Consider the following 12647-nt stretch of genomic DNA (forward strand, 5'->3'; position numbering starts at 1 on the left):
ATAAATAAATTAGTGCAAAAGAATGGAGAGTGAGATCATATCTGTGGCTCATCGTCTATTCAGAAATCTTTTAGCAGAGGGGAACAGGCTGTTTTTGCCCTACTGGATGTTCATCTCCAGGCTCATGTATCTCCTTCCTGATGGTACAGTAACAGTGTGAAGAGGGCATGGCCTGGGAGGTGATGAAGATTGAGGATTGCGAATCTTAAGACACCTCAATGGAGTCGATTAATGCCCATGAAGCCATCATGATGGCTTTAGCTACCCTTGTCCTGGCTGTCTACCCACTCTCTATATCCTCATAATCTTATCCTCTGTGAGATCACAGCTCAGCCACCTCTGCCCCTGTGAAAACTAATCCTTACAACCCAGTCTCTCCTTGTAATTAATGCTCTCCATTCCAGGTGGCATCCTGGTGAATGCCTTCTGCAGTCCTTTTAATGTTACCATATCCTATCACCATGTCCAAATTATTTGGCAGTTGGGCCTTTAACTTTCTGTGGGGTTACTGATTTATTTATGTATTAAATATAGCATGTATTTAACTCAGTTTCAAGGTCCCCAGGCATAATCATTTGAAAAATGTCAGAGGAAAGATTTGGCCATTTTGTGTTGTGAGGAAAGCGGGGATTAGAAATAAACAAAGTGAAGCTGGAGAGACTCAGTCGGTCAACATCCAAGGAGAGAAATGGTTGGTGAAGGTTTGCGGTCTTGATCCTTTAGAGTCAAAGTGTTGACTGACTATTTCCATGGATGCATCTCTTCACTCAAGATTCCAACTTTTATGTTTGCTTTGTAACTAAATATATCTACAGACAACTTAGTATAAGATCCTGAATCCTCTTCTTTCCTGAAGATGGCAGCATCTCTCCAGCACAATGAGTCAGTGTGTGATGACATCACTTGGAGCATTCAAATGACTTCTCTCATAATTTGTATGTGATAAAACAGACATTTTGCACAAAATGTTAAGTCCAACTGTGTTACATTACAGCAACTTTACATCAATGAATAAGAATGTAATAAAATAGAAGGGAAAATTGGGTGCTTGTGCCATTCAATCAGATCGCTGACATTTACCTCAATGTCACTTTCCTGAACTGACCTCATGTCCCTTGATTGCCTTATTATCCATAGTTCACTTTCTTGGGATGAGAATTCCAAACATTTACTAGCCATCTAGGTAGAAATTTCTTCTCATCTCAGTCCTGAAAGGCTCACCACTTATTTTGATCTTGATTATAATTATCACTCTCAGGGGAATCATCATGGCTGCCTATATTCTGAGGAATTTTCTATGCTTATTCAGATCACCTCTCATGCTTCTAACACTCAAGAGAACACAAGTCCAATCAGCATGATCTCTCCTCATGGAATCCTCCTCCCTTCCAAGGAACCATTTTGGTGAATCTTCATTGTACCTTCTCCACTATTTCTCCTTTTATTAAGCTTCATCCAGAATCCACCAAAATTGTACACATTTGAAACAACAGCTTCAATGTTTGACAGGTAAGTTCATCAAAAGGTAGTGGACACAGCCCAGGACATCACAGGCAAAACCCTCTCCAATATTGAGTACATCTTCAGGGAACACTGCCATCGGAGAGCAGCAGCAATCATCAAGGATCCACACCACCTAGCATATGCTCTGTTCTCACTGCTACCATCAGGAAAGAGATGTAGGTGCCACAAGACTTACATCACCAGGTTCAGGGACAGTTGCTACCCCTCCACCATCGGGCTCCTCAACAAAAACTCAATCAGACACACAAGAGACTTATTTAAGGACTCTTTCTTGTGTACTTTATTGATTTTCTTTTTGTTCTCTCTATATTGCAACATCAGTTTGTTTGCATTGGATATCTGCTTACAGTTATTTCTTTGTTTACACTGTGTACACAAGTTTTGTTTGCACTAATAATTAGAGGTAATTCTGCTGTGCCCACAGGAAAAGGAATCTCAGGGTTGTATGTGATATCATGTATGCACTCTGACAATAAATCTGTAATCTGAAATCTCAAAAAAGCAGGGGCTGCAATAAATAGGAAATTATAGCTGCAGATGAAAAGACAAAAAATTAAAATAAACGTCTTTTCCCCTTTTTCCCATCCTATCGCTGCCATGGTCACAGCTCTGTGATCACTAAACCCTTCACCCTACTTCCACTGCCCACCTCCACCACCCACCAATTCTGGAAGCTGGGGACAACTACAAATTGGTTGGACTTCCAAATTCCCCTCTTGTATAAGCTGCCGCAATAGTTTGGTGAGAATATCCATGAAGCATGAAGAGCCCAAAGTTGGCATCCAATTCTTTGGCTTGGCTTCGCGGACGAAGATTTATGGAGGGGGTCAGCTGCAGGCTCGTTTGTGGTTGACAAGTCCGATGCGGGACAGGCAGACACGGTTGCAGCGGCTGCAGGGTAAAATTGGTTGGTTGGGGTTGGGTGTTGGGTTTTTCCTCCTTTGCCTTTTGTCAGTGAGGTGGGCTCTGCGGTCTTCTTCAAAGGAGGCTGCTGCCCGCCAAACTGTGAGGCGCCAAGATGCACGGTTTGAGGCGATATCAGCCCACTGGCAGTGGTCAATGTGGCAGGCACCAAGAGATTTCTTTAGGCAGTCCTTGTACCTCTTCTTTGGTGCACCTCTGTCACGGTGGCCAGTGGAGAGCTCGCCATATAACACGATCTTGGGAAGGCGATGGTCCTCCATTCTGGAGACGTGACCCACCCAGCGCAGCTGGATCTTCAGCAGCGTGGACTCGATGCTGTCGACCTCTGCCATCTTGAGTATTTCGACGTTAGGGATGAAAGCGCTCCAATGGATGTTGAGGATGGAGCGGAGATAACGCTGGTGGAAGTGTTCTAGGAGCCGTAGGTGATGCCGGTAGAGGACCCATGATTCGGAGCCGAACAGGAGTGTAGGTATGACAACGGCTCTGTATATGCTTATCTTTGTGAGGTTTTTCAGTTGGTTGTTTTTCCAGACTCTTTTGTGTAGTCTTCCAAAGGCGCTATTTGCCTTGGCGAGTCTGTTGTCTATCTCATTGTCGATCCTTGCATCTGATGAAATGGTACAGCCGAGATAGGTAAACTGGTTGACCGTTTTGAGTTTTGTGTGCCCGATGGAGATGTGGGGGGGCTGGTCGTCATGGTGGGGAGCTGGCTGATGGAGGACCTCAGTTTTCTTCAGGCTGACTTCCAGGCCAAACATTTTGGCAGTTTCCGCAAAGCAGGACGTCAAGCGCTGAAGAGCTGGCTCTGAATGGGCAACTAAAGCGGCATCGTCTGCAAAGAGTAGTTCACGGATAAGTTGCTCTTGTGTCTTGGTGTGAGCTTGCAGGCGCCTCAGATTGAAGAGACTGCCATCCGTGCGGTATCGGATGTAAACAGCGTCTTCACTGTTGAGGTCTTTCATGGCTTGGTTCAGCATCATGCTGAAGAAGATTGAAAAGAGGGTTGGTGCGAGAACACAGCCTTGCTTCATGCCATTGTTAATGGAGAAGGGTTCAGAGAGCTCATTGCTGTATCTGACCCGACCTTTATATTTAAAGGAAAGAACAATCTCTGGACACTAGTCAGGCTTCTCTTTGTATCTCAGTGATTAAGGATTAACATGTTTTGTGGGTATCCAAGGATTAGCTGGATGGCAAATAAATATTTGGAGAAGGGATAGGGATGACAAGAAAAGACATGGATCCCTCAGCACTATTTGAAAAAGAGGAGGAGAGGTTTCCTTGTGCTCAGGCCAAAACCTATCATATCTAGCACAGAAATGTTGATCAATTACTTCACTGCTATTGTGGGACCCAGATGTCTGCAAGATGACTGCTGCAGATGCCTGTGTTATTTTAGTATATTAATTTATTTGATTACGTTTTTGCCTTTTTCCTAGGTTAACAATAATATAGGCTAGAGAAATCTGTTTAAGGTGAATGGAAGACATTTTAGGGGAGATTTCAGAGGTAGGTCTTTATACAGACTGGTGGGTGTCTGGAATGCATTACTGGGAGTGGTGGTAGAGGCTGTTATAATAGGGGCATTCAAAAGACTCTAAGATAGGTATATGGATGTAAGAAAAATAGAAGATTATGGGTATGAGATAGGAAAGGATTAAATTGTTGCAGAGTAGATATATATATGTAGGTTGGCAGAATATCATGGGGTGAAATCCCTGTACTGTGCTGTAGTATTCCATGTTCTACGTTGTGTACTTCCAGAGGTCATGAAAGAGTCGATATGAGTCACTTGAAAGAATCAAGCACCAAAGGGTTCAGAAATGATTCATGAGAATGCGGTTTAATTATGGCCTCATCAGCAACAACAATGAGTTGCACTACAGAGGAGAGATGGAAAATCTTGTGAAATGGTGGGAGACTAACAATCTAAGTCCCACAGTGGTCAAAATAGAGATGATTGTAGACTTCATGAAGTCCAGGAATGACCACCCTCCACTACATATTAAAACTCTGTAGTCGAGAGAGTGGAGAGCACCAAGTTCCTTGGAGTTCACTCAACTAGTGACCTATTGCGGACACTCACCATCTCCTCACTTGTCAGGAAGATGCAACAGTGACTACACTTCCTAAGAAAACTGAAGCAGGCAGGGCTACTGGCACCTTCTATAGGAGCTCCATCGAGAAGAACATCTTGGTTGGGTGCATCACAGTGTGGCATGATGGCTGCAGAGAAATGGATTGGAGGTCAATCCACAGGACCATAAAATTGGCAGAGAGGATCATTGGATTCTCCCTCCCTCATCAATGTGATCTACCAGGATCATTGTCCAAAGAGGGCATGCAGCATCATTGAGGACCCCTTCCAACGTGCACACAGCAACTGTCAGCTGTTCCCGTCAGGGAAGAGATACAGGAGGATCAGAGCCAGCACCACCAGGCTGAGGAACAGTTTCTTCCCACAGGCAGTGAGAATGCTGATCGACCAAAGTTACTGTCCACCCTAACCATCCGAGACTCTCATTTATACAAAACGATATTTATCTATTTATTTATTTTTATAGATAAAATGCATGTCCTACACATGTATTTTTGGTCTGTATGTGTGCTATGTCTGATTGTGTATCGGCCTATTTTACACTGAGGACTGGAGAATGCAATTTTGTCAGGTTGCACGTGCGCAATCAGATGACAATAAACTTGACTTATAAGGAGACGCTGGATAGGCTAGGACATTTCTCCATGGAGCATAGGAGGATAAGGGAATACTTTTAAAATAATAAAAAGGCATAGATAAAGTATTTTTTCCAGGATTGGAATACCTAAAACTCGTGGACATAATTTTAAGGTGAGAGATTTAAAAGGGATCTGTTGGGAACCTTCTTCACATAGAAGGTGGTGGGTGTTTGCCAGCCAGGGGAAGTGGCAGAGACAGAAACACTGTTCAGTAATGTTGAAAAGTCACTTAGACTGGGTCATGGATAAGAAGGTTTGGAGAGATATGGACCGAATTCATGCAAGTGGGATAAGCTTTATCAGCATGGACAAATTGAAGGGCCTATTTCCATGCTGCAGAACTCTTTGACTACGATTAACACTTTCTCAGGTTCACTCAAATGAGTAACAAATCTTGCAATGGTTTGTGAACATCTGCCTCAATATAACTATTACTTTCAGACCAGATAGAAAGGAAATAAATAACAATAAATCATAAAGCTGAAAACGAATGTTCCATGACCCAAAAAATGTGTATGATTTGAATGGTGTAGTGTTCATCTGCTACCTCGCTCAATTGGCTTATTTTATATAATTCAGTTTAATAAAACACGCTGCACTTCTGTTACTATGGGACTAGAATTTTGAAAAAGATTTGACCTTACACAGTATTGTCAGGAGCCTTTCGAAACCAGTAAATGAAAGAGGAAAAGTTGTTTTTATAAGGAACTTTTAACATTCCTTCTCGATTGTTCCATGGAACACTTTTCATGCATTATATCATTGTGGGAAAAAAAAAGAAAAATGCACTTGAATCTCCTACACCAAGCAATAGGATGATTTATTTTAGAAATGTGAATTGAGGGTTAAACATTTTCCAGCAGCTCAGGAATAACCTTTAGCCCACATGTTGTGGAGTTATGAAACCTTGTATATCCACCTGAGAGAGCAGAATTCTTAGCTTATCATATCATTTGACAGATAGAACCTCTGAAAAGGTAGAATCTTCCCTCAGTGTTGCACAGGCTAGAATTTGTGGCTAAGGGATTATCACTTAAATGGAGAAAGATTTCAAAAAATGACCTTGATGCTCTCATACATGAAACACAGAAAATAAGCAAACAGTTATTGCAGGCAATAGGGAAGGATAATGAAATACTAGCTTTTATTTCAAGAAGGTTGGAGTATAAAACAAGGGAAATATTAACCCAAAAAGAAGGCACTAATGACACCACATCTAGAGTACTGTGGATGGGTTTGATACCCTGATTTAAGAGAGAATATACAGTGCCCTCCATAATGTTTGGGACAAAGGCACATTTTTCCTTTATTTGACCTTGTGCTCCACAGTTTTAAATTTGTAATCAAACAATCCACATGTAATTAAAGTGCATATTCCAGATATTCCAGATTTTATTGAAGGTTATTTGTATACACTTTGGTTTGACTGTGCAGGAATTGCAGTCCTTTTTATACAGTAAAATCCCCATTATCTGGCACCTACAGGGGATCGCAGATGCCAAAAGTGAGAATTTTCCAATTGACTGAAACCGACTCTTCCAATGCCTAACCAATACACCTGCATTAAGAATACACAGTGCAAAATATAATTTGAAAAAAATATCAGTATTGTAGTCTTTAATGATATAAAGTTCACTTTCATCAAGTAATTCTCGTAACTTACAAAATCTAAATTTAAATTTGAAAACTGAGCACTGGCACTGGAACAGAATTGCACTAGCTTTAACGTTCACCATGCCGCCATCATAACCCCCCCCCCCACCAAGTTTACAGATAAAGCCTTACTAATATACTTAATATTAATAAAAATAAGAAATCCTCCTAGGCAAGAATAGGGAGACACTTTTGTAGAGTCATCCCAGTGACGAGTAGCTGGAGCGCTCTGCTGGCTGAATGTTTGCTGCCATCTTCACACCCTTAACGCACCTTCCTCACACTGACAACCTGACTCACCTTCACACAAGTGTTCCGGTCAGGCCCTCAATGCACCTTCCTCACACTGACAACCCGACTTATCTCCATTTAAGAGGCGACAGTGGAAAGAATGCACGCGCATTGAGGGGCATTGTTGGTTCATCAGGGCAAACCTGTGCACGACCAATGAAGTTTCAGCGCTCCCCTGTGGGAGAGTCTTATTTACTTGAATTTTTAATTTATTTATTTCCATTTTTTTTGCCGGTTGTTTGAGTTTCAGTTTGATTGAATTCTGGATAATGGGGATTTTACTGTATATAGTTCCCCCATTTCAGGACCCCGTTACATTTGGGACATTTGGCTTCACAGGCATTTGTGTTTAATTGCTTAATTGGTGCAGGAATAAGAGAGCTAGGCTTGTTTATCAGCTTTTGATCACCTTTGTAGTCCGTAATTCCCATTTTTCAACATGAGGACCAATGAAAGTCAAAAAAAGCCATTATGAGGCTGAAAAACTAGAATAAAACAGTAAGAGACATCATCCCAACCTAAGGATTATGTTAGGTCTGCTTTGTTCATGAATGAGTGAGACAAACACCAGGCTGAGTCGAAATCAGGGTTCTTTGTTCTTTATTACCGGATTGTAACACTTGCGACTAACAAAGTTAGTCGGAGAATGCATTCTGCCGTTATCAGCAAAATGGTGATTTTTTATACCCTTGGATACATGCTTAGAACATCATCATATCATTACTTGTCCAATGACTAAAACTGTTGCTATCCTTTCCCTGCTAGCTTCCTGCCTCTCAATCCATCAATGTCTCTCTTATCTTGTAAGTACAAGGATGCATTCTGTTACTCCTTAGTACTGGGTGACTCCTTCTCCGGTCCCATCTCATGATGTTTTACCTAACAGTACAAGGACACCTCCCCTTCTTGTTACTGCCCTGTACAGGGTAACTCCCTACACATTCCCATCTCATGATGTTTTACCTTACAATCCCTCCTTTGTCCTCTTTAGAGGACAATCTCGCCCTGACTATGCTACCACCGCGTTACATTAGTTCGCCTATTATTGCCAAGCTCTATACGGGTTCTGTTCACAGGGCAGTTCGGCTGGTGGGCGAGGGCTCCCCCAACCCTCCTTTGCGTACACCCCCCATCCGTCACCCCGATCCCATTGCCCGTTTACAAGTTTCATCCCATTTGCCCCCAAGCAAAAAACTAGCTAACCCCCCGTACATTAGTAAATTCCCAAGTTAACATATGGTCTACAATCTAATTCATAATACTTGTTCTACAATCTGATTAATAATGTTTGTGTTACAATCAATGTTATAATATTTGTTCTACAATCAAGGTTATAATATTTAGGTTACAAGCAAGGTTAAAATTATATGTGTAACAATCTAATTCACAATCCCTCCTTCCCATCACATTCCCCTTCAGACTCCAGATCGATCTCAGCAACTTTCTCCGCCTCCTGTAATGTGAGATAGTCTTGCTCCACAGCCTGCACAGCTTGATATTTCGGAGGCAGTTCATCACGGTCAGCAAAGGCTTTCTCTATGGTCCTCGTGACCAGCGTTCGAATGCATGGAATACAACAACAGCCACAAGTGATAAAAATTGATACAGAAATGAACAAACCCAGCAAAAGTTGTCCTAACAATGTGCTCCATCTCCCAAACACTCCCTGTAACCAGGATAAAACAGGATTGGAGACTCCAGACTGGGCTTTTAATTCTTTCGCCAATGCCCTAAGTTTCGTTAACCCCTTAGTGAGTGATCCATCTGGCCCTGTGTTATTAGAGATAGAAGTGCAGCATAGATCTCCAAACATAGCACACACTCCACCTTTCTCTGCCAGGACCATATCAATCGCTATCCTATTCTGAAGTGTCATAAGGGAAGTTTCTGACAGTTGTTGATGTATTGCCTCAACAACGTCCCTGGTCAAATTTGCAAGGCGCTGGACATTATAGTGAATAAGGTTGATCCTATTAACATTCTTATTTACAGTGATGGGAAATATTGCACTAAAAACAGGAAAGCTTTCAAACCCAGCTGCAATCTCATCGGCTAATTTAAATTCGTCCGGAATATTCCGGGCTTGGCCAATGGCATCAATCCATACCCCATCAGGGTTCCTTCCTCCCGGCCCCAAGAGTCCAACACTCCTCCTTTTTCTCCACAGCCAACTATCTGTGTGGCGCAATTCTAGGGAATCCTCGTCTCCCTCCTGCATTTTGACAATCAGCACTGGCGCATTAAGGGTTACTAGAGCACACCGACCATCCCAGTTAGCGGGGAGCCAGTTGTACAGCACTCTTCCTCCACAAAACTCATCTGTGTAGTCATTCAATCTGCTACAAGTCTCCTTAGTTTCAGATTCATTTTTTTTGTTATGGGACCTCAAAATCATCCCCTGTATATGTTCATGATAACCAGTAACCTGTTTGGCTGCCCTGTCAGGCACCCATGTGGCGTTTTCCCTGCTAATAGTAGGTCGTCTACATACTGAATCAGTGTAACATCTTCCGGGAGCTTTAATTTCATTAGGATTTCGCTAAGGGCCTGATTGAACAGTCCTGGACTGTCCTTATAACCCTGAGGTAATCTAGTGTATGTGTACCGATGTGCTTGGTAAGTGAAAGTGAACCAGTCTTGGCATTCCTCAGCTAAATTCAAGCAGAAGAATGCGTTTGCCAGATCAATGACAGCATAGTATTCGTGCTCCGGACTCAGAGCCCTAAGTGCTACATATGGGTCTGGGACTGGTCTCCCGATGGTCTTGGTAGCCAAGTTAATCTCCCGGAGGTTATGATGGGCGTGTTCCACATACTGTCAGGTGCCGCCCTTAAAACCCCTGACTCCATTAACCCTTCTATCGTTCCTTTAATACCCTCCTCCTGACTGGGCGACAAGCGGTATTGTTTTCTCCATATTGGTTTCTGCCCGGGGTTGGCCAATTCTAGAAATACCTCTCCTTTTATTACTCCCACATCATAGGGCCCCGTTGTCCATATATGTGGACTCAGATTAGAAAGATATTTGTCTGAGTCTCTGTGATCAATATTTTCTCCTTCTATGGCTCGGTCTCTTTCTACTTTCTCATTCACTACCTGGTCCCATGCTTCAATATTCAGTCTGACAAATTTTCCTCCCTCCGGGGTGGAATATCCCGGGATTTCTGTCTGCCTGTATTCACACCCTATCGCTTCCTTTACCATCGGACCCAGCTGTCGAGCGTGATGATCTTTGTCAATACCCAAGGTCACATGAGGCACACTTTCTACTCCTAAGCAGAACCACTCCATTTGTTCTTCTGTCATGACAACCATAGCAGCTATTCCCTCCTTACCTACAAAGATAAATGGACAATGTATCGTTTCTGTCTTCCCTTCTTTTAGAGAGTCCCACCTCTCCTCATATTCCTGGTCCGCGTGGATGGTGTAGTTTAATGTAACATGCATAGGATCTAGTGGATAATGGTAATCCCCATACCGAGGAATACTGGCCCTCCACTCAAAAAACTGTTTAATCAGCCCTGGGCCTGGTTCATCATACAGTAGCCGACTCCAGAAAATACTTCTGAAGCGTTAGATGGGGTCATTACTATAAACTGTCCTCCCCTTCTTATTGTATCCCCTGGGTATGTTAACCGAAGGCCCTTCTCAGAACATTGTATGGTTATTCCTAGTTTGGTAAGAATGTCCCTTGCTAATAAATTAATGGGGCAACTTGGCACAACCAGGACAGGCGTTTTAACCCTTTGTCGTCCAAATATCATGTCGATGTTATCTGTATAGGGCTGTGTTTCCCTTATTCCGGAGAATCCTATTGTAGATAATGTTTTGCCCGAAAATGTGCTCCCTGGGGGTTTTTTAATCACTGTCGTAACTGCTGCCCCTGTGTCAACCATAAATTCAATTTTTTCTCCATTTACCGTCCCCCAAATTTTTGGTGGCTCCCAGGGAGGCGTGATTTTTGATTCTCCAGGGCACCTTCAATAATCAAATTCAGCACTTTCCTCAATATAGTCATTACACTGAGGTGCCTGGACTTGTTGATCACTCTGCCACCCCCCGATTCTCTGGGGCCCATCAATGTGTCCATCCCTACCCCTTGCTTGTCCTCTTAAGTTTCCTCCTCTTCCCCGATAGCCTCTAATAGAGGGTAATCTTTTTCCCCTTGCTCTCCCAGCCTCCGGACAGTTCCGCTGGTAGTGTCCAGGATTTTGGCAGTACCAGCATACTGCATGTTCCCCTCTATACATTGTACCTAGCTGTCTTTCCCAACCATTTCTTACTTGGGGTCCCGGATTTATCACTGGCCCCATGACCTGTGGGACTATCTGTTGGGCCGCTAATTTAACCCCTATATGTTCTATGGCTCTCACCAATTTATCGGTTGTTTTGTCCACCTCCTTCTGGGACGCACTTTCTGACTTAGCATGCTCTGATTGACGATGTCGTTTGATTGCATGTGTCAGGTGTCTTTTCCACAAATCCTCTGACATTGTCTCTAATCCCACAATGTCCCTTAATTTTGCTTGAACCGTAGCAGGTAGTCCGTTTATTATCCCATTACGAAAGTGAGCCCTTCCTAAGGGGCTGTGGTCGGGTCTTTCTCCAGTCCCTGTTTCCCATAAGTCCCATGCTCGAGTGAAATACTCGTGTGCAGTCTCTCCTTCCTTTAGTTGAAGGGTTACCAAGGCATCCAAACTATAGGGTGTAGGAAATGTTTCTCTAAGTGCTTCCCAAAATTTATTCCGAAGTGGGTTAAATTCTATTTCATCCCCCAATTTACTGCTTCTTACAATTCTCTCTATTTGCTTCAGGGCCCCTTCTGCCTTTAATTTTATCATGATAGTTCTGACATCTGCGAGTGCTAATTGTTCTTGGCAGGTTTCTCGCTCAAAACAAGAAATCCATGGACTAGCCCCATTACTCAACGGAGGTAGTTTTTTCATTAAACTCTCTAAGTCCATTCGTGACCAGGGTACATATTTTTGAGTTCCCCGTCCAGTGATCAGTAATGGGCATTGATATCTCAATTTTGGGGATTTCTGCTCCTTCTTTACTCTTGGCATGCATTTATTTATCCCACCTTGTTCTGACTCTTCTTCGTCACTGTCACTGTCCCTATCAGCTTCCAATGTCTCAGGGTCAAAGGTATATTGGTCACGTTCATCTCTAAGATAATCTTTTCGGCCATAGTTTAGTTGTTTCACATCTTTCTCTTTTGTCCTAACTATGTCCAGGTAGGCATGTCTATTTTTCTCCCTCCCGAGTCTTTTCCTTCTACTTTCCTCCCATGGTGGATCGTATCTCATTTCCTCATCTGTACTACACTTTTCGTCCTTTACTCCTATTACCATTCCTTCAGCTTTAATTTCTCCTGACAGTGTTGTAGTTATCTTTTCCACTTCCTTAAATACACCTACCATTAATTCTTTTTGATCCTCACTGATCTGCCCCAGCACATTAATATCTCTGTTTAAGTTTTTAATGTTATCCTGAACCTTTTTCATGTTCCATTTC

This window comes from Narcine bancroftii, chromosome 1 (assembly GCF_036971445.1).
Source record: "Narcine bancroftii isolate sNarBan1 chromosome 1, sNarBan1.hap1, whole genome shotgun sequence".
NCBI lineage: Eukaryota > Metazoa > Chordata > Chondrichthyes > Torpediniformes > Narcinidae > Narcine > Narcine bancroftii.